This window comes from Phoca vitulina, unplaced genomic scaffold, assembly GCF_004348235.1.
Source record: "Phoca vitulina isolate PV1807 unplaced genomic scaffold, GSC_HSeal_1.0 scaffold26, whole genome shotgun sequence".
Classification (NCBI taxonomy): domain Eukaryota; kingdom Metazoa; phylum Chordata; class Mammalia; order Carnivora; family Phocidae; genus Phoca; species Phoca vitulina.
Genome location: NW_022589729.1, coordinates 16,967,501 through 16,992,594, shown reverse-complemented (window position 1 = coordinate 16,992,594; position 25,094 = coordinate 16,967,501). Strand labels below are relative to the sequence as shown.

General features: G+C 33.9%; 1 long non-coding RNA gene across 1 annotated transcript in view; it reads right to left on the bottom strand.

The window, feature by feature from the left end:
* Positions 1-25,094, bottom strand: part of LOC116643425 — a 114,316-nt gene that overhangs the window by 5,267 nt on the left and 83,955 nt on the right. Inside the window, exon 3 of the long non-coding RNA XR_004301551.1 lies at positions 18,265-18,397. This is a non-coding gene — a long non-coding RNA (uncharacterized LOC116643425). The remainder of the gene's footprint in view (positions 1-18,264; positions 18,398-25,094) is intronic.

Here is a 25,094-nt window from a genome sequence, read left to right as displayed (position 1 = left end):
TTTATACCTTGGCAGATTACTTGCTTAAGGATGCTGCTTCTCCTCACTTGGGAACTAGAACTTTACAACTATTAATGTGACTACTGTGAGGGCTGTAGTGTTTTTATGTTGACCCACCCACCTATCTGAGTACAGTGGGTTGTTCCATATGTGTGTTGGGGGAGGAAGACTTTTATTAAAATGAGCTGCTTAATTACCCCATTCTGGATAGCACAGTGGGGTGGTCCAGAGTTGTGCATCTGAATCAAGCAGGAACATTTTTGAGTTTTTCATAATAAAGTTGATAAAGCAAGTCAGTCTCTCTCTGATGATAAAAGCCTAATGCATACAGTTAATATATGTCCAGATAAGAGAGAACCAAGTTGATATATAATGAGAGCCAAGAATAAGCCATTTGTTTCTGAGACTTAGCTGTAAAATCTGATCTGATTGCTCTGAGTTATTTAAACATTCTTTGTCTTATTATGTAACATTAAATTCTCTCTCTCTCTCTCTCTCTTTTTTTTTTTTTTTTGGCTTAGCTTATTTATTTGACTTTCTTTAATTTTGATCAGTAGATCAAGCAGAAGGACATATATCTTAGTTAATATTGACTTACAATTTATACTATTTTCTCAGATAAAGAAAGTAACCAAGCATCATCTTTATCTGATATACATATAAGCTAGTAAAATATTGAATGTGATTTGGCACTAGGTATATGCATACTGTGTTAGAAAACCAAATAATATAGTGGTTATGAGCTATATCAGTTGAGATAAGCTATGTTATACCACAATAATCAATAATACAAATTCTTAGTTACTTAAAGCTATGAATATTTTTATCCTATGGGTTCATCTCAGGCTGGCACTAATTCTGCTCCACACTGTCTTCATGTTGGGATCAGGCTGACTGAATGGCCTTTATCTTCACTAGTTTCATGGAAGGGGGAAGGTGAATGACTATCTTGGTCTAGCTCTTAAAACATTTCATTAGAAGTGGCACATGTCATTTTTACCAAATCCATTAACCAAGGCAAGTTTTAGGACTACTCCTGAATTCAAAAGGGTGGTGGGGAATCAATGAATATTTTAAACAAGAATAGAATATTTGATAGGAACAGAGATTCTGGAGGCTGCCTAGGTTCATAATCTTGAGTCTATAATTTAACAACAATGTTACTTTAGGCAGGTTAAATAATCTCTCTGTGCAATCACAATGTTCATTGAAAAGGTATACATAATTGTTGTACAATTTCATAGAATTGATGTGAGGGTTCAACACCATAATGACTAGGGCATGCATAGCACATTACCTGGCTCAAAGACATTAGCTTTTTAAAAATGAAACATCAAGCAATATTGGATTCAAATTTTGATTCAAAACATTAAATCTTGACTTAGATAAAAATAACAAATGTGCCCTTGTTTTAATCTTCTCTTAATGAAATCACTACCCAAAGATTGTATGTTAATACATACAATCTGTCAATAGCAAATTTTAGCCCGGGGCTTTCATTGTCCATTCTTTGTTCTCTCAGTAGTCTCCAATCTTTTTGCTTATTTTTGTAAGAGATACTTTGATTAAAATTAAGACTCATCAGCTGCTCTTGAGATATAAAACTGAACCTCCTATCCTTTACGGAATGTAAATAATAAAAACACAAGCTGTTACTATGGAGGCAGTCAAACTAAATATTAAACAATTGTAGTGATTCATTTTAGTAATTGTATAGTGTGCTATACGGAAGTGCGTAGAAGGGTGTTACTACTTGGGAGCTCACCTTCATTTTATCCTCTGAAAAATACATTTTTTCATAATTAAAACTTGTTCAAGTTAATTTATCTTATTCTTATATAAATAGAGAATACTGTAAATTCGTTTTGTATTTATCACTCCAAGAGTCAAACATTTTCTTATTTATTGGATTTATCAGTTTCCTATAGCATAGTTCAGCCACCACACTACAGAAAACTAAACCAAACTAAGAGGAACTTCACAGCATAATATCTCTCAAGCCAAAAACAAACTACCTTTTGCTCTTGTTTCTTACTGCCTTTTAAGATCTTACTGACTGGGTTAATCTCTCTGCTTTGGCTTCTTTACTCACGATTGCTACTCCTACTGCGTCTGGAACAAAAAGGATAATATCTTCTCCTGTTTTGTCAGAAGAGATAGCTTCATACTTTTCCACTGATTACTTGTTCAGAGTGACCTGTCCAAAGATGGTTGCTTTTCCCTGACTCTCAATATGCAAAAATTCTTGTAAGAGGGCAATTGTTTACATTTCATGCCAAACAACCATGATATTGATATTATTATTCTCTCCAAATCATAAATGAAAAAGACATTTTTTTAGGTATCACACTTTTTTGAATATAAAGCAGGAATTCACACTGACCATGTGCTATAATTCTGTTTTGTAGATTTATAAATATTTATGAATTTGTATGTATATCTATAAATTAATATGAGGTAACACTGATCTTTAAAATTTGTTTTTACAAATTTATTAGAAAATACTGCTTATGGTCATAGTTAAGAGAATAAGATCTTTTATTTAAGATCAAATAACAGGGATGCCTGGGTGGCTCAGTCGGTTAAGCATCTGACTCTTGATTTTCCCTCAGTTCAGGGTCATGAGATTGAGCCCCGTGTCCGGCTCTGCATGGCTCTGTGTCAGGTACTGCACTGAGCATGGAGCCCGCCTAATATTCTATGTCTCCCTTTTTCTCTCTCTGCCCCTTCTCCACCACTCATGCACGCGCTCTCTCGCTCTCTCTCTCAAAAAAAAAAAAAAAGGCTAAATAATAAGTTCATTTGTAAGAGATACAAAGTTTATGCTTTTATTTTATATCATGGTTAGTGTAGGTGTCCCAGTGTATCTCTGCAAAGTATATGTAGTAAAACTAGCTAGAAAATCAAATAAAACTGTAATTCAACAAAAACACATGCTAGTAATTCATTTATATTAGGACAAATATCATCATGAAGTTCTCCTTTCATACTTCATGAGAATTAGAAATTGAGTTGTCCAATTTAAATATTTATTTAATTTTATTTTTCTGTTATTGCTGTATATTACAACTTGTGTGGACAGGCATATGTACACAAAGTGGACTAGAATTATACTGAGAATGTCATTTGTTTGTTTTTCAAATCAGATGAGAGGACCCGCGACTTTCTTAATTCTGTTTATGGATGTCTTAGATAACAGGATTTAACTTTTGTGGGGCCTGAAGCTAGGACATTCAGCAGGATGGCATTAGAATTGAAGAGAGACTAGCTAGGAGAATTGATTGAAAGGTAGTTTAGAAAAAATGGAAAAGGAAGGTAAATAGCAGCTATCTAAATAAAAAAAAAATTTTAAAGATAACATTTGACTTGTCAATCAAGTCTATGTGAATAATAAATTTTTAAAAGTGTGGAAATGACAATCAAACACTATTTAGAGTGTCTCCTTAAGAATTCAATGCAAGAAAATAAAAGGCTTTAGTTGTTTCTGGTTTAAAGGGATTTAATGCAGACTACATAAACTTAGAAAATTGTTAGAAAATATGACGAATAAAGAGAGGAAGCCTACAGTAGACTTCTACCTTCAAATCTATGCAGTTAGTTGCTATCCAGATGTAGCAAGAGACTGGCGTTGGCTGTAACTAAAATAATATTTAAATAAGAACTTGAAGGTTGCATTTGGTTAAGCAAAAGTCCACAGATAGATATTCAAGATAGACATTCAAGACTTTCAAGAAAGGCCTGGATTCAGGTATGTCATTTTTATGGGGTAAATTGAGAGTTGGAAAGAAGGTTTTATTTTAGGGAATAGTAAAAGATTGGTTAAAAAGAGTGGATTCACTTTCAGAGAGTGTTAATTGATGAGTTGAGTAGTTTGAACTGGGTCTTTTTTTTAACAGAGATATTGGTACTATTTAAGCAGGTAAATGACAGGATGCAATATTCATGTTAGAATGGATTTGTTGGAGAGGAGGCTAAAGAAGAAAATAAATTAGGAAACAGTTACTTTTGTGTACATATCAAGGTGTTACAGTGAACATGGAAAGGAAATAGCGGGTCAGTATTCTATGTAGTTCAGAATATTGCATGAAGGAAGGGTGCAGTCAAGATATATTGCAAAGTGTATCTCACAAAAGCGTGAGGTTTATGGGAGTGCTTGGTTTATACTGAAAACTGAGAAATTCCTTACTTAAGATACGGAAACTTGGTAGAAGATAAGGTACTTACAAGGAAGATAACTGTAGGTTGATTGTATCAACTGAGCAGTGATGAAAATTATCCAGATGAAGAAGTCTTATAAGAGGAATACAGTATGAGGATGGTATTTGTCTGAAAGACTGAGGTTTAAAAATTAAACTCAAGTCATTGTTATTTTTTGTTATCATTTTTAAAAAACAAAACAATAAAAATCTTAAGCCCTTATAAGCAATGAAATTATATGAATGAAACTAGTATTCATTACCTTGCAAGTATCTAGAACATGGTTTGTTATCAACAAATGTGTATTTCTGAAATTAAAAATTATTGGTAATTAGGTAATAATATATGCAGAAATTAGAACATGTTTTAAATATCAACTAATCCATGGTACATTTTGCATAGACCTATTTTGAAGCATTCAAATAAAGACATTACTATTTTTTGGAAGAAACCCTTCCATTTTTAGATAATAGGGCTAGCATATTTACCTTTTTCAGTAAAAGATATGTTTATTTTTACAAATTCATATTTTTAAATCACCTTTGCCTCAACTAGGAAACTAAGTCTCTTATTAATGTTGTAAGCTGTTTAGTTTTGTTTGATTAATTTTTAAAAGTAGTTCATGCAGTAATCTTGCATTTATATTATGTGGATAATAATATCTATCTTTAATAAATAACCTATTTTCAAAAGCATAAAGTACAATGACTGGCATCCAATATTTGCCCAACTATTAATTAAATCTTACAATCATTAGTTATTTGCCTGACTCTTTTCTCATAAGTAAGAATAGGAGATATGTCAAAAACCAGAAAAAATACATAAAATCTCCAAATTTATTTGGTAAGGCTTAAATGAAAAGTAAATGAATTTTATATGCAAAACTGGAATAGAAAAGAAGGATACTTATTTTTAAGGAACAGTAGCACATAACCTACTTGATTTCATCTAATTGGTTAGAATACGCCCACGTGGTGAAAAGAGAGGCTGGAAAATGGAGCGCTTTAGTTAGGCAGATCACTGGAATGATATAAAATTCTAATCTATTATTGAGAACAGGAACATTAATATTACATACAACTACCAGTCTCTCCCTTCCATTAAACAGTTAAAAATTATTTTTTTCTAGATAACATCAAAAGCAAATTGAATATAATTTTCTAGGCCTGAGGTAAACGTAATTTGAGTTTTTAAGATTTTATTTGATTGTGGTAAGAGCACCTACCATGAAATCTACCCTCCTAACAAATTTTTAAGTGTACAATATATTATTGTTGACTATAGGTACAATGTTGTATACCAAATCTCTAGAGCTTATTTAAAGTTTCTAATAGCAACAATAGAGTAGACCTGCAGACAAAAGATTACCAAGTTTTAAATTAGAAGACAAAAGTCATAGGCTCAAACTTAAGGAAAATGGAAGATAATTTCTTCCATAATATTTCTCTAACTTGGTGATTTTAATGTTATTTCTAGTGGCATTAAGCATGTCCTTAAGGTTATATTATGTTAACTCGTTTACTGCTCTATGATTATTTTCTTTCTAAAGCAATTTTTAAAACAATCAATGAAAACTTAATTTTTCTATTGACTGAAGAAGTCTCAAAGCCTTAGATAGGTAATAGGGAGCTTGGGTGTACAAGATGGAAATAATTTCTCATTCATCTAGATTGTATGAGTGCCTAGGAGTGTCTATCTCATGAATTTTATGCCCATTAAATCTGAACTGAAGAGAAGATAATTGAAAAATGTAGTCCCATCAAACTCAAACACACATGCATGTGTGCGTGTGCGTGTGCACACACACACACACATACTTTCATTGTTTTGAGAAAAGTGGAGAATAGAAAAGTGATGAGTGTGAGGAAGGGTAGAAAGGACAGTCATAGTAATGATAATATCTTTTTGTGTACATATAAAAATTGTATATATCTAAGCTATACAACTTTGAAGTTTTCATATATGTACACATTGTGAAAAGATCACCACAATCAGGTTAAATAACATATCCATCATCTCTACATTTAATGTGTGTGTGTGTGTGTGTATGCATGTGTGTTGAAAAGATTTATTTTAAGATCTATCCTCTTACCAAATTTCAAGTATACAATTCAGTGTTGTTAACTATGGTTACTATGCTGTACTTACCTCTCCAGAACTCATTTATCTTTCATGATTGAAACTTTATACCCTTTGAGCATCTCATTTCCCTTCTCCCCTCCATTGGCAACCGTCATTCTACTCTCTGCTTCTGTGAGTCTATTTTAGATTCCACATGTGAGTTCAAACAGAATTTGTCTTTCTGTGTCTGGCTTATTTCACTCAGCATAATGCCCTCCAGTTACATTCTATTATATGTATATGCCATATTTTTTATCCATTTGTTCACTGATGGCCATTTAGGTGTTTCCATATCTTGGCCATTGTGAATAATGTTGCAATGAACATAGGCGTGCAAATACCTCTTCGTGATCCACTTTTCATTTCCTTTTGATACATAGTAGTGGGTTTGCTGAATCATATGGTGGTTCTATTTTTAACTTAGTGGTGTTAAAATCTGAAACTTGCGAGGACATCAGGTATCCTACCTTGCTGGGTCACCATACACACCCCCTCCACACACAAACACACACACTGCTCAAGAGCCAACATTTGTAATAGGCCATAATTAGAATGGGCTTCCTTACTACACTGTCTGTTCATTCTCAGTATCTAACACTTGGTAGTCTAGGGGACATCTAGATGCTGTGATCATTTTTTGCTTTGCTTTCTAACTGCTATGGACCTTGTACTTATATTGAAAAATGAAATGATTGTCTTATAAATTTTGCTTCGGTTTCTTAGTGTATAAACATAAAGCTAAATCTTTAAATAAAACATAAAACAGCACTTTGAATGGTACAATGTTTAGGAGCACTTGAATTCAGGGGAAATAATTTCCTCTGCATTTTTTTCTCATAGAATGAAAAACATGAAATCTTCCACATTGATGAATTCAATTAAAATTTGTGATATTGTTCTTCCAACTTCAGAGCCATAACATGTTTCAAAAACAAAGCATCCATGAATCAAAACAATTTTAACAGATATTAATTCATCAGCTTTTTAAAATTCACCAACTTTTAATCAATAATTTCTCATATGGATTGATAAATGCAAAAACAATAGATTAAAACTAAGTAATGTGGAGTATAAATCAGGTGACATTCAGAGTGGGACTACCAAATCTATTTCACTTGAACAAAATAGCAAAAATTGAACACTATGCCTGGAAGAACACATAACAGGAATGTTCTGTTGAAAGCATCTTCTCAAACTTGGGAAACTATAGATATTATAATAGTCAGTGTCCTGGAAGGAAAGATAAGGCACACTCAAATTGGTTAATTTGAGGAGAGATTATTAAGGGATTATTTACAAAGGTTTGGGAAGAGTATAAAGGAACCATAAAGAATAGTTTGGCACCCCAGATTCAGTAACAGCAAAGGGGTTTCTACTCGGGTCTTAAAGTTGAAGGAAGGGATATACAGAGACAGAGGGGTGGGGACGAGGTGGGGGGGGCGAGAGAGAGAGAGAAAGGGAGAGATGTATGGACATTTTTTTTTTTTAAGATTTTAATTAATTTATTTGACAGAGAGAAAGAGACAGCGAGAGAGGGAACACAAGCAGGGGGAGTGAGAGAGGGAGAAGCAGGCTTCCCGCGGACCAGGGAGCCCGATGTGGGGCTCGATCCCAGGACCCTGGGATCATGACCAGAGCTGAAGGCTGACGCTTAACGACTGAGCCACCCAGGCGCCCCAGAGATGTATGGACATTTAATCACGTTGATGAACATTTAGGTTGTTTCATGTCTGTGGTTATACTGAACATGCTTCTGAACATTCTTTCAGGTCTTTTTATGAATATACTCATTTATTCTACTGCACCTGACACAAAAAATATAATTAACTTATCTTGGGATATATGTATGTTTAGATACTGCCAAATTGTTTTCTAAAATGTCTTTACCAATTTATACCTCCAACAGTAATGTTTGCAAGTTCCAGATGTTCAAAAACTTTAGTGGCAGTTGGTACTGTCTTTTTAAATTTGGATATTCTGGTTGGTATACAAAGACATTTTACCGCATTTAGTTTGCATTTACTGATAATTAATGAGTTAGAGCACATTTTCATGTGTTTATTGACCATTTGTATATCCTCTTTTCTGAAGTGGTTGTTTATGCTTAAATGTTTAATTTTTTATCCCTTTCCCCACCCCCCTTTTTTTTAGATTGTTAATATATCAATTAAGATTCTCCAGAGGAACGTTGTGCCTGCCTACGTGCGTGCACAGGCACACACACACACACACACACATTTAGGAGATATATGTTAAGGAGTTGACTCATATGATTGTGGGGACTGGCAAGTCCGAAATCTGTAGGGCAGTGTAGTAGCCTCTAAATTTAGGCAGGAATTCTGTGTTACAATCTTGAAGCAGAATTTTTCTCTAGGAAGTTTTCATTTATGCCTTTAAGACCTTCAACTAATCTGATGAGACCCGACCATATGATGAAAGCTAATTAACTTAAAATTAACTGATTACATGTTCCCCACTGTTATTCAGGGAGGTCCCATAAAGTAGCTATCCACTTTTGGGTGCTATCTCAGTGTCACACAGAAGCATCTATAAACCAATTGACTGTAAAGATCTCCCCATGTAACCACAGGTGCAGGGTAGGAAACAGGGAGCCGAGAGTAAGAGTTGGGACTAAGGCTGTTTTGGGCTACTTCCTGCAATACCTGGCTGGTGCCTTCACTGTCTGCTTAAACCTGATCCTGTGTAAACCACTTCCATTGGCTGATGGAGCGCTACTGTGCATGCTGAACCTTTGCCTTCAGGGGTCAAATAATACTAGTTCCTGTTGGGCGGCTCAGGTTGTATGATAACTTGGTGGCCCATGGTTAAGCATTCTGAATTGCTACTACAAAATCTGTATTAGATAGGGTTAGAGAAACTTGTTTCTCCAGAGAAATTGGCTCACATGACTATGAAGGCTGATAATCTGAAACTTGTAGGGCATATTGGCAGACTGGAAACTCAGGCAGAAGTTGATGTTGTAGTGTCAGAGCAGAATTTCTTCTCAGAGAAATTTTTTTTCCCCCCTTAAATCCTTCAACTGATTAGATGAGGCCCACCTAAATTATTGAAAGTAATCTTTACTTAAACTGATTATAGAAGTTAACCATACGTACAAAATACTTTTGCAGCAAAACTTAGATTTGTGCTTGTTTAAATAATTGGGTACCTAGCCAGGTTGATATCTAAACCTTACCATTGTAGTCAGGCATTATGTTTTTGATGTATATGGGTATCCTTTATATAGCAGTCTTTTATTTCCTGATTAATGCTTTGCAACTATGTTCTATCAATGTCAAACTCATTATTTTTTTGTTTTACATATAGTACGCTTTATGACCTATTTTAAAATATTTTCCTATGCAAAGCTCATTATATTTTCCAATGCCTTCATAAGCAAACTTTATTTTTTAATCATTCACATTTGAGTCTGTGACTCATGTCAAACATTTATTGTAACATCATTCCTTCCTCATTGAATTTAGTGGCTCCTGGTCATAAATCAGGTTACTGTATATATGTCAATCATTCCTGATTTTCTTTTCTATGGGTCTATTTTTCTATACTTAGGCCGACACTGCACTGTTTATTATAGATAACTCATAAGGAATATATCTCTGTGAACTTAAAATATGTATGTAACCAAGTACATAATCTAATTTTGGGATTTTTTTTTGCCCTGAGATCACTCCTCATACTAATTTCTGTGTCGGGCAGTAACCCCCTGAGGTGTAGATGGCAGAATCAAATTGGGGAATTCATAGAGTATTTGGTTTTGTACACATTGTTGGCAGAGTATAGGGAAACCTCAAGAGCAAATGTGGTATTCTGGGACTATTAACAGTAGGACTTTTTTTTTTTTTTTTTTTACCATCTTTAGGCCTGAAGGAGCAAAAGTAGGAAACAATTATTGGAACACAGAGCAAAAGAAAGTTCCGTAAGAAGGTTGCTTAACAGAAGCCACGATATGATGTAGTCAGCACATGGTGACATTGCAGATAAGAAGCAGGGAAATAATTCAAACTCACTCTCCTTTCTCATCTCCTGCAGGTTCCTTTCACTGAATAAACATAACAAGGAACACAGAAGGCATGTATTTACACAGTCCCTAGTGGGCTGCTCTGTGGAGCCAGAACAGGTTTATAGAAGGGTACAGAGGGGACCTGATGGGAAAAATGGGAGTTATCCAGCACAAAAATGATGTAAGAGGTCTGCAATAATTTATCCTCAACCCCAAAATAAGAATAATGTTAGTCCAGGGAAGCATCACACATTTGACCTAAGTTTAAACTTCCTCTAAGTTTTAGTTTAAAAACTTGGTAATTCCAGTACATAACGGATCAGGAAGAGGAAGGATTTTAGTATGGCTTATGCTAATTAGTTCAAAGAAAGCAGAATGACTTCATTTATTGAGTCCCACCACTAAAGCCTTAGTCCATGCTCTCCTTATTTCCTGTAAGTAATATGCACACAAGAATTAAAATGAAACAGAACTTAGCACTAAATAAGACAAGAATGGAAGAATGTAGAATATCTGGCTGATCAAAGCAGGCATATAATAATGGAGAACTTATAACCATTAATGGCAAGACTGCTTCAGTCCCCACTTCCAGGGGAAAAAACTAGCACAGTCTAAAGATGTCTTTATTTAAGAAATTGACCTACTTTCCCAGGTGTGTTTACTGTCAAGAACCGGAGTGGTGCTGAGATATATTAAAGCATGCTCTTTGTGTTGTATTTGTAACTTTTTTTAACAGAAGGTAAACTTTACCAGTTTTGTATCTATGTGCAAGAGATGCCACCTTCTACAGAGCCACTTAAGGATTTGAAGTTGGGGAGTGAAATGGAAACTCTAACTACAGTTTTATAATCACTCAGTCGCTCAAAACAGTACAATGAAGAAAGCGAAAAGCAAAAGCTGAGGTTGTATTCTAGGTCAGTGCTATTCAAAGTATGATTCATAAATTATTGCTGGTCCACAAATGGTTTGTTATTGCGAGGGCATAAGCATAGAAATTGGGAGTAATCATTTGGAAACTTCTGTAGCAATTTGACAGTTGCATGTGGCAAGATATTCTTACTAGATACCAGTAGTAGGATCATGCTTTAATTTGTAATGGTTAAAGGTCAGTCTGATAACTGTAACTCAAAAGTATATAAAATCTGGTATTCATTTCTTTCATGGAAAGCTACTTTAAACTTAATTATGGTTATATCAGAAAAATTACTGCAACTGGATGGAAATGGTAGGTAGAAGCTAGACAGGAGCAGTGGAAGGAATGCTCCAGGGGCAGATCCCAAGTCCTTGAAGGGAAATGAGAGATAGGAGCTGGAGGCGGGGATGGTGATAAGTAAGCTACACATTAAAAGCCGGCTGGAACAACATCCTGACTTTGTGACTTCCAAGACCTTGGGATTGACAGATCTAGAGCCACAGGTGCAGAACAAAGCTCTCCTCTTCTACCTCTGCTCCAGTGTAACACCTAGGCTTATTATAATTTATTTGCGTTGCAGGTACAGCCCCGCCCCATGGAGGAAGGCTGATTCGGGTGCAAACCTTGTAGGGTCAAAAACTCCCCCTCCCAACCTGTGGGAGGAGATTCCCAAATGACTGGAAGCAACCTCCTTTAGAGACCACCACACAGCTCCTCCTAGCCCAGAGAGACCCAATAATGTCCAATCAGAAAACCACCTAAGGCTGGTTCCACTTCGGGAACCTGCCTGTTCTCCCACCTTGAGAGTGTACTTTTGTTTTAATAAACTGCTTTGTGCTTGCTACTTTCCTTCTGGTGGTCTTTATTTCAGAGCAGATCCCCATGTATATTTTCTTGTGGGGAATCTAAAGACCAAGACCGTCATTCACGCAACACACTCTCATACCCCTAACAGAAACATTATTGAAACTGGATGGAAGATTAAAGATGAATTTTGAAAATATGGCAACACTTGCCTCATTTTGCGTTACAGTTAAAAAATGAATAGCACGAGCTCGCTGAAGGTGCTTTAAAGTCACTTTCATTACCCATCAATATGTTTCTGTGAGACTGATTTAATACGTGTTACTAAAACAAGACATAGCTAGAGTATAGATATGCTTTTTTCTAGGAGTGATGTTATCTTCAACCTAACAGATAAGTCAACGAGCAAGATTTTATATACTTTTGAGTTACAGTTGTCAAATTATATGCACACATTGGACGAACACAATGCATATCAATACATTGAGTATATATCAATATTTTGAGTTTTAATGTGATAGATGGGCTTGTTCAATGTGTGCATGTGGGTGGTTAATAATTCATTTATCACAGAAGAAGGTAAGATGTATCAACTATAAAAGCAATTATCTATATTAATAACCTGTATGCATAGTTTCCATGAACAATTTATAAAGTGTTTATACTTCTTTCTTCTCATATTTGTCCTGAATATGTTTACTGTGATGTGATTTTCTCTCTTGCATCTAATAAAAATAGAATTTGCATTTTATGTCTTTGTAATTTGTATTTTATTTTTCTAGTGTTTATATTTATTGCATTTTACAAAATTATTTTTCCACATTGAATTGGGGAGGGGTTGACTAATCCTTCACCACAGATAGTTGGGGAAGTACTAAGTTTGGTGAAAATTCCAGAAGTGAAATAGAATATTTAAAAATAGTATGTATGGTATGTATGTATTATGTATGTATTTGTTTTTAAAGATTTTATTTTACTTTGAGAGAGAGAGAGAGCATGAACATGGGGTGGGGACAGAGGGAGAGAGAGAAGAAGACTCCCCTCTGAGAAGGGAACACAGGGAGCTCATAGAGGAGCTCCATCCCAGGACCCCGGGATCATGATCTGAGCCAAGGCAGATGCTTAACTGACTGAGCCACCCAGGTGCCCCCAAAATAGTATGGTATTTAAAGGAATGTAAGGAGGTAGAATCTTAATCAGTGAATTGGTCAATATTCGACTAACAAAAAGAAGGAAAAGTAAAATATGAAGCCCAAGTTTTGAATTGCTGTAATTAATAGTGGGACAACTCAATTTGCCGGGAAATTCAGGAGGAGATGCAAGTTTGGAGAAGGGACTAGGAGCTAGTAAGGTGGTTTATAAACAATTTAAATAAAAAATTGTAATATATCTGTATATTAATATAGGTAAAAATTTCTCTAATAACTAAAAAATTATGGTGTCATTTCCTCCCCTGGATTTGTATGGCACGGGGTCATAAAATGTCATTTGGTCTCCCGTGTTTCCTAGTTATTAGTGGAATCCTTCTTTCTGTTTGTCATACTTCTCTGCCTTCCAGCAGTCCTGTATATACCTTTAAAGATTTAGCCTGAAAACAAATTTGAATGGCATTGCATTTAGAATCATTATTATCCTGAGATAACAAAAGCTTTGTTTGGGGATCAAAGTTTTTTTCATGAAGATAGATTTCTAGCAACATGACAATCAGTTTGCAAGCATGTGTGCCATGTGTCTGAACTCCACCAGTGGGGAAGCTTTATCTCCATTGTGATACTCGATGCATTAGGTGTATTTTGAATTATCTTTATTTCTCAAATGAACTTGGCTTGGTGAAATACTCAACAAACTAAAGGCAAATAAACATAGCTATTACCATATTTAAGGAATGAAATACATTAGGCTATCAGATTTTGCAGGGTTCTTTCTGACACCTTTGGCTAAGTACATCATATAATATCTCTTTGGTCATTTATTAAAATCTCATGATACCTTATTACTGTCATCTGTAGCATTGTTCAGATATCTATTTTGCCTTTATTTGTGTGATTATTTTATATGTATCTGTCTTCCCACCATACTGCATTACCCCATCTTTATTCATTTTAGTACCTAGCATATTGCCTGACCAACATTAGGGGGTAAATATTTAGTATATGAATAAATGAATGATGGGCTTTATTAAACATGCAGTCTGATGTTCAGAACAATATGCTTATTAATTAGCTAGCTCCATTTGCTTGTTTGTTGGTATCCATCTGTCTACAATTACTAAAGTGGAGGCAGTGAAGTGCTGGCTGTTATTATCTTTAGGCACTGCTGTTCAATGATCCTGTTATTAATAGAAAATTCATTTTCTTCTTATTCAAACATGAGATAGAAGTCTTAGAAGAAAATGCACTTTGAATTGCTTTTTTTCCCCCATTCCAAAGTGATTTAAAATACAGTAGAGGCTCTTTCTCATACCAAGAAATAGTCTCTGACCTACTAGCCTATTCCAATAATTCCAGTAGACCACATTACTAGAGTATAATTTAAAATTGCATAATACAATATTGACCTTAACATGATTCATAACAAATACCCCATTTATATCAAATTTGTACATAAAGTATATATAAATTTAACATTTACATTGAAAACATGTGATGATATTATGATCAATTTACCATTCAACATTTTATATTTGGGAAATATAAAATTTGATATATTGGTTTACAAAATCTAATCCTGGTAAGGATTATGAAGACTAAATGATTTTCTAAAAAAACAGAGAGAAAGAAAACCATAGCATATAAAGAGACAATATTTTAGGGTCAATATGAGAAATGATGTTACTGAAATGAAGTTATAGGTGTTGAAAGAACATCTTCCTCCATTTCTTAATCTAAACTTGCAGAAAGTAAACATTGTCACTAAGTTCATTAGAATTTGTTATGTTCCCAAGTGGGATTTATATTCCACTATATATTAGTTAGGATTATAGAAAACGCATTTTCTAACACTGTATATTTAAAGCTGAAGTAAAAAATTTCACTAAATGTTCCAATGCACTGCTCCTCAGGTTTGGATTTCAACAAATTCTGGAAATGCTTCAACCTTGTGACCCATTTCCAGAGATGCCCTCTCCCTTGCTTCCCATCCTTTTACAAAGCAATTGTACAAATCCAAGGAAAGTTTAATATTGATGTAAGTAGGGAAAGAATAATTTAACGTATTCTACTTATTTGCTCTCCACCCCCAAATTATGTTTTATTCAGCACCTGATCTCTCATATACTTATCTGTATCACCAAGGAGATTGCAGAAATAAAATTTTATGGTTTTAGAGTAAGTTTGGGAAACACAAATCAAAGTTTTTCCTCTATTTCGGGGCAATTCCTCTGTTAATTGTTAAGTCCTATTGGATTAAAACAAAAGATAATAGGGCACCTGGGTGGCTCAGTTGGTTAAGCGTCTGCCTTCGGCTCAGGTCATGATCCTGGGGTCCTGGGATCGAGCCCCACATCGGGCTCCCTGCTCAGTGGGGAACCTGCTTCTCCCTCTGCCTCTGCCTCTCTCTCTCTCTGTCTGTCATGAATAAATAAATAAAATCTTTCAAAAATAACAATAAAACAAAAGATAATACATAAAAGAAATTCTGCCCCATTTAAATCTAGAAGAGGATGGGAAAAAGAGTGAAGAAGTAGAGGCATTCAACTTCTTAATCTTAAATATTAATTAATAAAGATATAATGTCTAAAGTAGATGGGACAAGACACAGAGAGAGTTAAGCTTCTAAGATTTACCAATAGAAAACAAGAATATGATAAAACATATAACATGAGTGTCTGGGAGAGGAGACGGCAATAAGTAGGTAAGTTTAGATCTAAGTCTGTCATAGTGGGTTCTTTGTAAGTACCTCTTGAAATCCACAGGTATTATTTGGAAATAGAAGTGATCTCAAAGACAAATTGCAAAATGCATTGTGGAGGGACATCATTAAGAAGGGTGTTTGCCTTCTTAGCCTTCCATAAGAATTTAACAATAATTTGAAAATGTAAATGCTTAACTTGTATAAATCACCTTTTATTCACTCTGCTAAAGTAATAATAATAATAATACTGATTCAGATAATGAAATAACAGATAATAAGGATATAACATATTAGCATATATGTATATATTAACATATACACATACATATTTATATATATATATGTTTATTTATATACATAAGCATATATATCCACGTCATTCAAATACTAAATTATTTGAATCTACCATTCAGAAATTTTATGGATTTGGAATTGTTTTTAGAAATTTTATACTTAATAGAGAATAACCTCTTTTTTCTATGGGTAAGGCAGAAGAGGCTTTGTTAAATAACTTTATTCTATATAGCAATGGCATAAAAATTAGAAGGATAAAATAACACTTGGACTATGGTGGTTACTGCAATACCTCTGAAAAGTCCGGAGATATGCAAAAAATATATATTTTGGACTAGAACGGGTTTTTTATGTTTGTTTTTTAGGTTTTTTTGTTAGGTTATTTTAACTTCCAAGTCCCGTTGACACCTAGAACCTTAAGCAATCACTGTCATCTTTGACGGCAAGATGGTTAGTGTTTCATTATCTCAGATTACCTCATGACTTCTATTTAAGTCTATTGACCATGACTACATAATGGTTTGGGGTGCGGAGAAAAATCAATGAATTACCCTAAGATTCAGAGAAATTCTCCGAAAGTACCATGTTCAGGCACATAGAAAATTTGCATATGCTGGAAGGGTCGATACCATGTATTGCAGATAAATAATACTATTGATGTAGACCTCTACATTAAGGCTACTTAGGATTAAATGTCTTAAATCCTGGTATCTTTATAAAACTGACTCATAGGAGGAGTTCATGTGAGGAATTGATACATAAAATTCATACAACATCACTAGTGGTCTGGGGACATGTGTTTTAATAAAGGAATTATTAGCATGCCTAACAAGAGACAATAGGTAAAATGAACATTTCAGGCATACTAGTGTTTGCATTGGAGTGATTAATAACTAGGAATAAATATTGGACTATACTGCAACTGTGAAAAATCATTTGAAATCTGATTGTTGAATAATATATTAAAAAGGAAAGAAGGTAAACTTAGACACTGTCAGGATATGGTTGTCTTCAGATTCAAGATGCAAGTATATACTTGAGAGGTTCAAAGTGAGGTAGGCGTGGTCCCACCTGTTAAAGGCAGACAGCTCTTCTCCACCCTTCCCTACCTATCAAACAAGTCAAATCATCAGAACAGAAAGTCAGATATACTCCTAAGACCCAGTTAATGTTTTAGATTGGATACCATGTCCTCTAATTTGCTTCCCTTAAAGCAGCCAAACACAGTGTTTTCACACTGGCAACCTTTGTAAGCATTCTTCAACTGTTTTCAAACATCAGGGATCCAAGAAATTCCTATGTTAAGAAGATCAAATGAGGAAAGAGGAGAGTGATAAAATGCTACCAGTTTTCCATGTTTTCTCTCCAGAACACTACTTTCCCCCAGTTCCTGCCTAACAATAGCTTCAAAGGATCAAAAAAAAAAAAAAATTCATACATACAAAAGAAGAATAAAAGTGTTGTTGTGTGTGTTTATATATGTGTTTCTTTTTGGAAAATTGAGTGGGGGGAAAAGGCTATAGGCATAAAATTACTTTTTAAGAATCACAGTTAAATACTGAATAACATTGTATAAATTCCCTATTCTGTGCCAAAAAAAAAAAAAAAGGCAACAATGGATAAAGCTGATGGGATCAAAATTATTAATGTGAAATGTTACCCAGTTTCATTGGCAGGCTAATTCTGGTATTTAACATCCCAGGGCAATATATAAAATACCCAAAACAAAGACAATGTATTTTTGTTTACTCTTTTTTTTAAAATGAAATATAAAATGTATTTTTATTACAAAAAAATCAAAGTACTGGAATAAAAAATATACTTTTATGATATAAAGAATCCTTAATTATATATAAAAGGAGTAACTTATTAACTTAATCATTTGTTTGGAAAATATCAACAAAACTCAAATTGCTAATTTGTTATTAATTAAATAATAATATCTTAAATCTGAGATATGATTCTTTTTCAGTGGTTTAAATCACCATTCTCCTTTCCTCTTTTTATTTCTTTTTTTTCTTACCACAGAAACTAGTACTCAATAAATCTTATCCCGACTTACAATGAAATAGAAGTATGGAGAGCTTCTTGGTTTCATGTGGACAAGGTTAGGAGGGTAGTAAATTACTATTCTTTCAGCTCTCTTTTCTTCTCCACCAATAGGCACTTCTGGATGTGAAGGTTTGGGTATAACTCTGGGAGGAAAAAAAGAAAGAAATAAGGTTTTGAATTAGTGATCTAGTTAAAACTGTTATCTTTTTACATAAGGAAATTGAGGCAAAGAAGGACTAACTATCTTTCCTTTGGCTATGGATATTAGATTTTAGAACTACACTAAGTTATTAAAAGATTGATTGCAATCATTTTCTTAGAACTTTCTGCAGTGAAAGTCTGAAGGGAAAATGATGTACTAGTAGTAATAACAGTGTGCTGAACAATAGACTATAGATTTGTGCTTTTTAATACATTGAATATGCTTTTAGCCCTCACGTTGAAGTCAAATCAATTTAAATTTTGTAATGGGTGGAGTACAATTATCAACATTTTCCTCTTATCCCCTGCTTTTTAATATGACTACACATAATGGTTTAAAATTATATTCACTCAATCTATATTCATGCAACCTCTAGAGTTTTACTGGAAGCAACGCAGTAATAAAACAACTGACTTGAATTACTAACATGCATCAATACGAGAAAAAATAATCTAAAGAAGTACTGGAGAAACAATATTGAATACGTGTTCTATCAAATGCAAGTTAGCTAATTACACTATTACTTGAACATGGTTTCATCCAGTATCTTGATCATTTTAAAAATCTATAATAAAAACATTTTTCAAAATGGCACTAGCCAATCTTATTAAATCATTAATTGAACAAGTGTTGTCTTTGCTATTTTAGTTATATTTTATCAACAGATATGCCTCATAATTAACTTGTTAAAAGATTAAATATAAGTATGTTATCACGAAGTGAGTATAAGTGGTTAGCAATTTATTCTTCTACACACACTTATTTAGGGGTATTTTTTTCAACAAGATGTAAAGATGAATCAGGCCCTTAGTAATTTACTCAGGAGGAGTGCCCAATCTCCCCTGGGCGGGGTGGGGGGAAAGACCTGTACAAGAATAACTTTCATACCAGGGAGAATTTGAGAAATGTCTTACAAGAAGTGTGAGCTAAACCTACACAGACTCAAGGATAGGATCATTATATCTGCCTTTGGGATGAGGGAAGGTATCACAAAGAGACAGCTTTTTGTTTGGAGCTTAAGAGGTAGATGCAGAACTGGTTAAGGACTAGCCAGAAGAAGAAAACTTTCATTATGGTTGTTTCAGGTTATCTGAGGTCAATATAAAGCTAAAATTAATTTCATGAGTCCTAATATCCGTTTTCTTTCTTCTTGTAAATAGAAAAGTGAACAACTAAAAGCCTGGAAAGGAGTGAAGCCATAACTTAATCTAATCACTTTTTAAATGAGTAAATTCAGTTTCAAATGTTCAAGTGTCTTTCCCAAGCCATGTAATTATAGTGGCTATGTTATTCATGTAAGTAGCTGGATAATAAAATTGAATTATTAGTATTGAATATATTTATTCAATTATGTATTTTTCTCCTGTAGAACTTAAAATCTAATAAAAAGTCAGAACCAGGTGTAGAAGGTATGATTGAATGAGCACCATGTATTCATGTATTTAGGATCTGTAGAAATTATATATGTATTTAACTGCAGTTTTTTGCATGTTCTCCTTGAAATCCTCTTTGGCTTAAATATTGGTTCTGATTAATGCTTACCCAGGGAAATCTTCCATAACCTTCCCCCCCTCAAATTCCTCTAGTTACAGGGCCCCTTTCCAGCCAGTACTTACCTCCGCCAGTTCTCTGCAACTCAGCATTCCGAATCTGCTTGACTACTATCTTCCTCTTTTTAGTCTCTAAGTTTCTGGATGGCTGACTCTGACCTTTATTTGATGTTACCTCAAAACCCAGAAAGATCTCTAATACATAATACGCAATCAACATTCTACTGCATACAAAATTGCAAAATTATATACTGACATATTGCTTTTTCATTATCTGTAGTGCATGTTTTTAATCTCATAAACCAGGTTATTTGCTATCAAAGAAGGGCTATATTTCATATCCAGAACCACAACAGTATTACTACTGCATACCTTCCAAACAGGCCTATTGATTGACTAATATAATTCATGTTTATTTTTTTTCTATTTTTTTATTTTATTATGTTTATTTTTAAAACTAAAGTAAGCATTATGAAATATATGATTTCATATGCACTCCATTCACATTATATTCAATTAATAATATATATTGAATTATAGTGGCTATGTTATTCATATAAGTAGCTGGATAATAAGATTGAATTATTAGTATTGAATATATTTATTCAATTACATATTTTTCTCCTGTAGAACTTAAAATCTAATAAAAAAGCCTAATCTTACTATCTCATGTTAAACTGAATAATTGCATTCGGTATTTACGTTTTAATCAATCTACAACTAATCGTCTTCATGAATAAACAAATGATGTTTCACTAACTTTTAAACTTTAGCACAAAAATCAATCTATGTGGAATTTTATTCATTGTGCATTGGCTGATTATTGAATGAACTTTCAAAACATGGTTACTGAATCCATTACTTTATAATATTATACTATTATAGAACCCTAGAAAATTCAAGTAATAGATTTAAGTATTTTTATAACACATTGATATTATGCTTGGATTTCATATAGTATAAAGATTACTCAGGGAAATGCAAATCAAAATCACAAAGAGATATCACTTCACCCCTAGAATGGCTATTATCAAAATGACAAAAGGTAAATTTTGGCAAGGATGTAGATTGAGGGGAACATTGTGCACTGTTGGTGGAAATGTAAATTGTTGCAGTACAAAGTTTCCTCAAAAAATTAAAACAAGAACTACCTTATGATCCAGCTGTTCCACTTCTGGGTATTTATCCCAAGGAAATGAAAACACTAACTCAAAATGATATATGCATTCCCATTTTTATAACAACATTTATTTATAATAACCAAGACATAGAAATAGCCTAAGTGTTCATCAATGGATAAATTAATAAAGAAAATGTGATATATACACACATGTACACACAGTGGAGTATTATTCACCATGAAAGGAAGGGAATCCTGCAATTTGCAACTACGTGGATGGACCTTGAGGGCATCACACTAAGTGAAATAAATGAGACACAGAAAGATAAATATCATATGATCTCACTTATATGTGGAAACAAACAAATGAAATCAAACAAACCAAGAAAAATGGAATTCACAGAGAACAGATTGGAGGTTGCTGGAGGTGAGTGGTAAGAAGGTAGGCAATATGAGTGAAGAAAGTGAAAAGATGCAAACTTCCAGTTATAAAATAAGTCCTGGGCGCCTGGGTGGCTCAGTCGTTAAGCGTCTGCCTTCGGCTCAGGTCATGATACCAGGATCCTGGGATCGAGCCCCGCATCGGGGTCCCTGCTCAGTGGGGAGCTTCTCCCTCTCTCACTCCCCCTGCTTGTGTTACCTCTCTCGCTGTGTCTCTCTCTGTCAAATAAATAAATAAAATCTTTAAAAAAAAAATAAGTCCTCAGATATAATGTACAGCATGGTGACTATAGTTAATAATACTGTATTATATATTTGGAATTTGCTAAGAGAGTAGATCTCAAAAGTTTTCATTACAAGAAAAAAATATGTAAGTATGTATGGTGATGAATGTTAACTAGAATTATTGTGGTGATCATTCTTCAATATATACAAATGTCAAATCATTATGTTATACACCAGAAACTAGTATGTCAGTTACATCTCAATAAAAAGTATTGTTAAACACAAAGTATAAATGACAAAAATGATACATTTGCAAATGAGTTAAATTTCTACCTTGTAGTGTCTAGCATTGGGAAAACTGATTAGTATCAGAATTTTGTAGGTTTCATGCTGAACCACAAATATACCTGGTATATTTCTCTCACTAAAGTTCTTCTTCAGACCAAGTGGACACTAGTTTGCAGAGTACAGCTCCATATTTACTATGTAAAAATTTGATTACATGAAGGACTATCATAGTCATTAAACACATATTTATAAATTTTGTTACAAATAATGAATATAATAATTAGTATTTGCTACATGTCTGTTTTGTTCCATACATATTTGCCACTTACCATCACTAGAAATATTGTTAAACATGTATTTTATTATTGATGATTTAATATTTCTGTTTTTGAAATATGAAATGCCACTTATTTATATTTTATCCTCTCAACCTCATGAACATCATCCAAGTTCCTGTAACACATGTAAATTAAAATTTTAACAACATAACCAACATAATCATACAATAAAGCATTGTAACAGATCTAAGATCTACTTGGGAAAAGAAGGTGGGGTAAGGTGGGCCAAAGGCTAAAAGTCTTTCCCCTATGAAGTTTTTGCTTTTAAAAGGCAAGAATCTTTCAAGGGAATTCTGTGTGAACTAACTTTCTACACTGTATCATAGAGTCTTCTATAGATGCCAGGGAATAGAAAGATGAGTATTTTTAGATGTAAAAATTGCAGCCATAAGCAAATCCATGGCTTTTGTTAGTACAGAATAAGGGGGAATGGGTCCTGGCATGCAAATAGCAGCACTTAGTACTCTGAACTTTAATTTTGTGTTAAATTTACAGACATTTCTATGAATTTTTGTAGTCAATGAAAGTAAATTAGGTTAGAACTTTCATATAGAGTAAGGAAGGGACTCATTTACTAATACAGTGTTCTATAATATCTAAAGCTGAATTGTGATTTGCATAATAACCTATAAATAATAATGGCCTACCTCCAATGGTTCAATCCTTAATATTCATCTTGTTGCCTCTAAAATAAAGCCGTCACACAGTTGATTTTATCATGCTACCAATAGAGCATGGAAGAAATAACTCTCATTAAGTCTCACCTATTTTAAAGTAAACTGAGAAGACATCATACAATTATTTGGATTATATTTTACCATAATTTATTTCATTATTCTTCTTTTTAGATTTTATTTATTTGAGAGAGAGAGAGCGAGAGAGAGATTGAGAGAACAAGTGGGGGGAGGGACAGAGGGAGAAGCAGACTCCGGACATGCGACTCATCCCAGGACCCTGGGATCATGACCTGAGCCGAAGGCAGACTCTTAACTGAGCCGCCCAAGCACCCTTTATTTTATTATTCTAAATGATTTTTAAGAAAACATTATATGTTACTTTCAATTTGAATCAATACAAACCCCTCAAATATGGGTGTGTGTGCACACACATATAAAACTAGAATTAGTATTTTATAACCATTAGTATCATGTGAAAAAGTGAATTAATAAAATATATATTATAAATGTTCTATTTTAAAAGGAAATATTAATTTCGGACTATTTTTTCCCTAATAATTTTCTTATATTAAGCAGGGAATTTAATATGAGGGGAAAATTTTAAGAGAATTCATAATAGTTTGGGGAAGTAATGAAAATTCTTTTTAAGTATTCTTCTTTAGATGTATAAATACCTTAAATTTATTGGAAGAAGGTATAATATCTTATATCTGACCTAAGGAAGGCAAAAATAGGACCATGTTTTAAAAATTAGATGTGTCTAACAGACTGCATTTCAGGGTATGGAGGAATGGTGTATTTAGGGTCAAGGCAGTGTGTTGGAAAGTGTGACACCAGGCAGTTGAAAGCTCTTGGTGTTAGCTGTTAGTGGTTACTTTGTTCAGCTAGAGGTGATGCAGAGATGAAGGCCAGTAGGCAGTTAAATAGCTCCAAGCAACCAATAGGAGTATCTTAACCACATTTTCTTGGTAGAAATGGAGTCATACATCTGAAAAAGAGGAAGTAGAAAGAAAAAACCAACTGCCCAAAGAACTCTAGTCCTAATCACATTTTCCAGACATACTCTCAATGACCAGATGCACTTAGGGCTTTGCTAAATAAAAGTACACATCCACAGCAGAGTTAGAAGCAAGGATGATTGAATGCTGAGTCTCCTAGGTACCTAGATCAGACAAGTTTTATTTCCTTGGTATCCTTATCCTTCAGACAATTCTCAGAGAACAGGAAGGAAAAGCCAAAATTTTTAGATGAAAGATAAGTAATCAGAAATTAGAGGAACATTTAGATACATAGGGGTAGGGGAGAAAAATGTTCCTCTTCCTTTATTATAACATGATTTTGAAGAGCTTAGTCTCTTGTGTATGTTTTTCCCTCTCTATATAAATGTTCCCTTTTGATGGCGACCTATCAGTAGTTTGACTGGCATAGCTGAAAGGCACAGGGTAATACTTTCATAAAGAATAATTGCTTATATGCCACTTGACCTTAACCATAATGGATAAAATCATGTTTAATTTGAGACTTATTTTACTACAATAGCTACCTCCATCTAGAGGAATAATCTATTGGTAAAACAGCATGAAGCAGGAGTACAGGCATGGCACACAGGAGTTTCTATTTTTCCCAAATATGTTCATAGTAATGATGAATAAATGTATCTCCTTCTCACGGTGAGGTTTTTGATCTCTCAGGAGAATTGCACTTGTTTTTTAGGACATATTTTTAACTTTTTTCTCAAAAGAGAGTTATTGTACTATCACTGCTGAAAATTCTAAAAACAGATTTTGTGCACAGTGCCTTTGAACTTGCTGATCATTCTTACTACCATGTAGATAATTTGCTTCCTCTCATCCTTCCAGGCTTTATTCAATTGTCACTTTCATTGTGACATATTCCCTGGCCACTCAAATTGCAGCCCTCCCCAAATCCTTTGTTCCTGTTTTGTTTCTCTTAAAGTTCTCACCACTATTTAGGATACAATGTGTTTTCCTTATACATC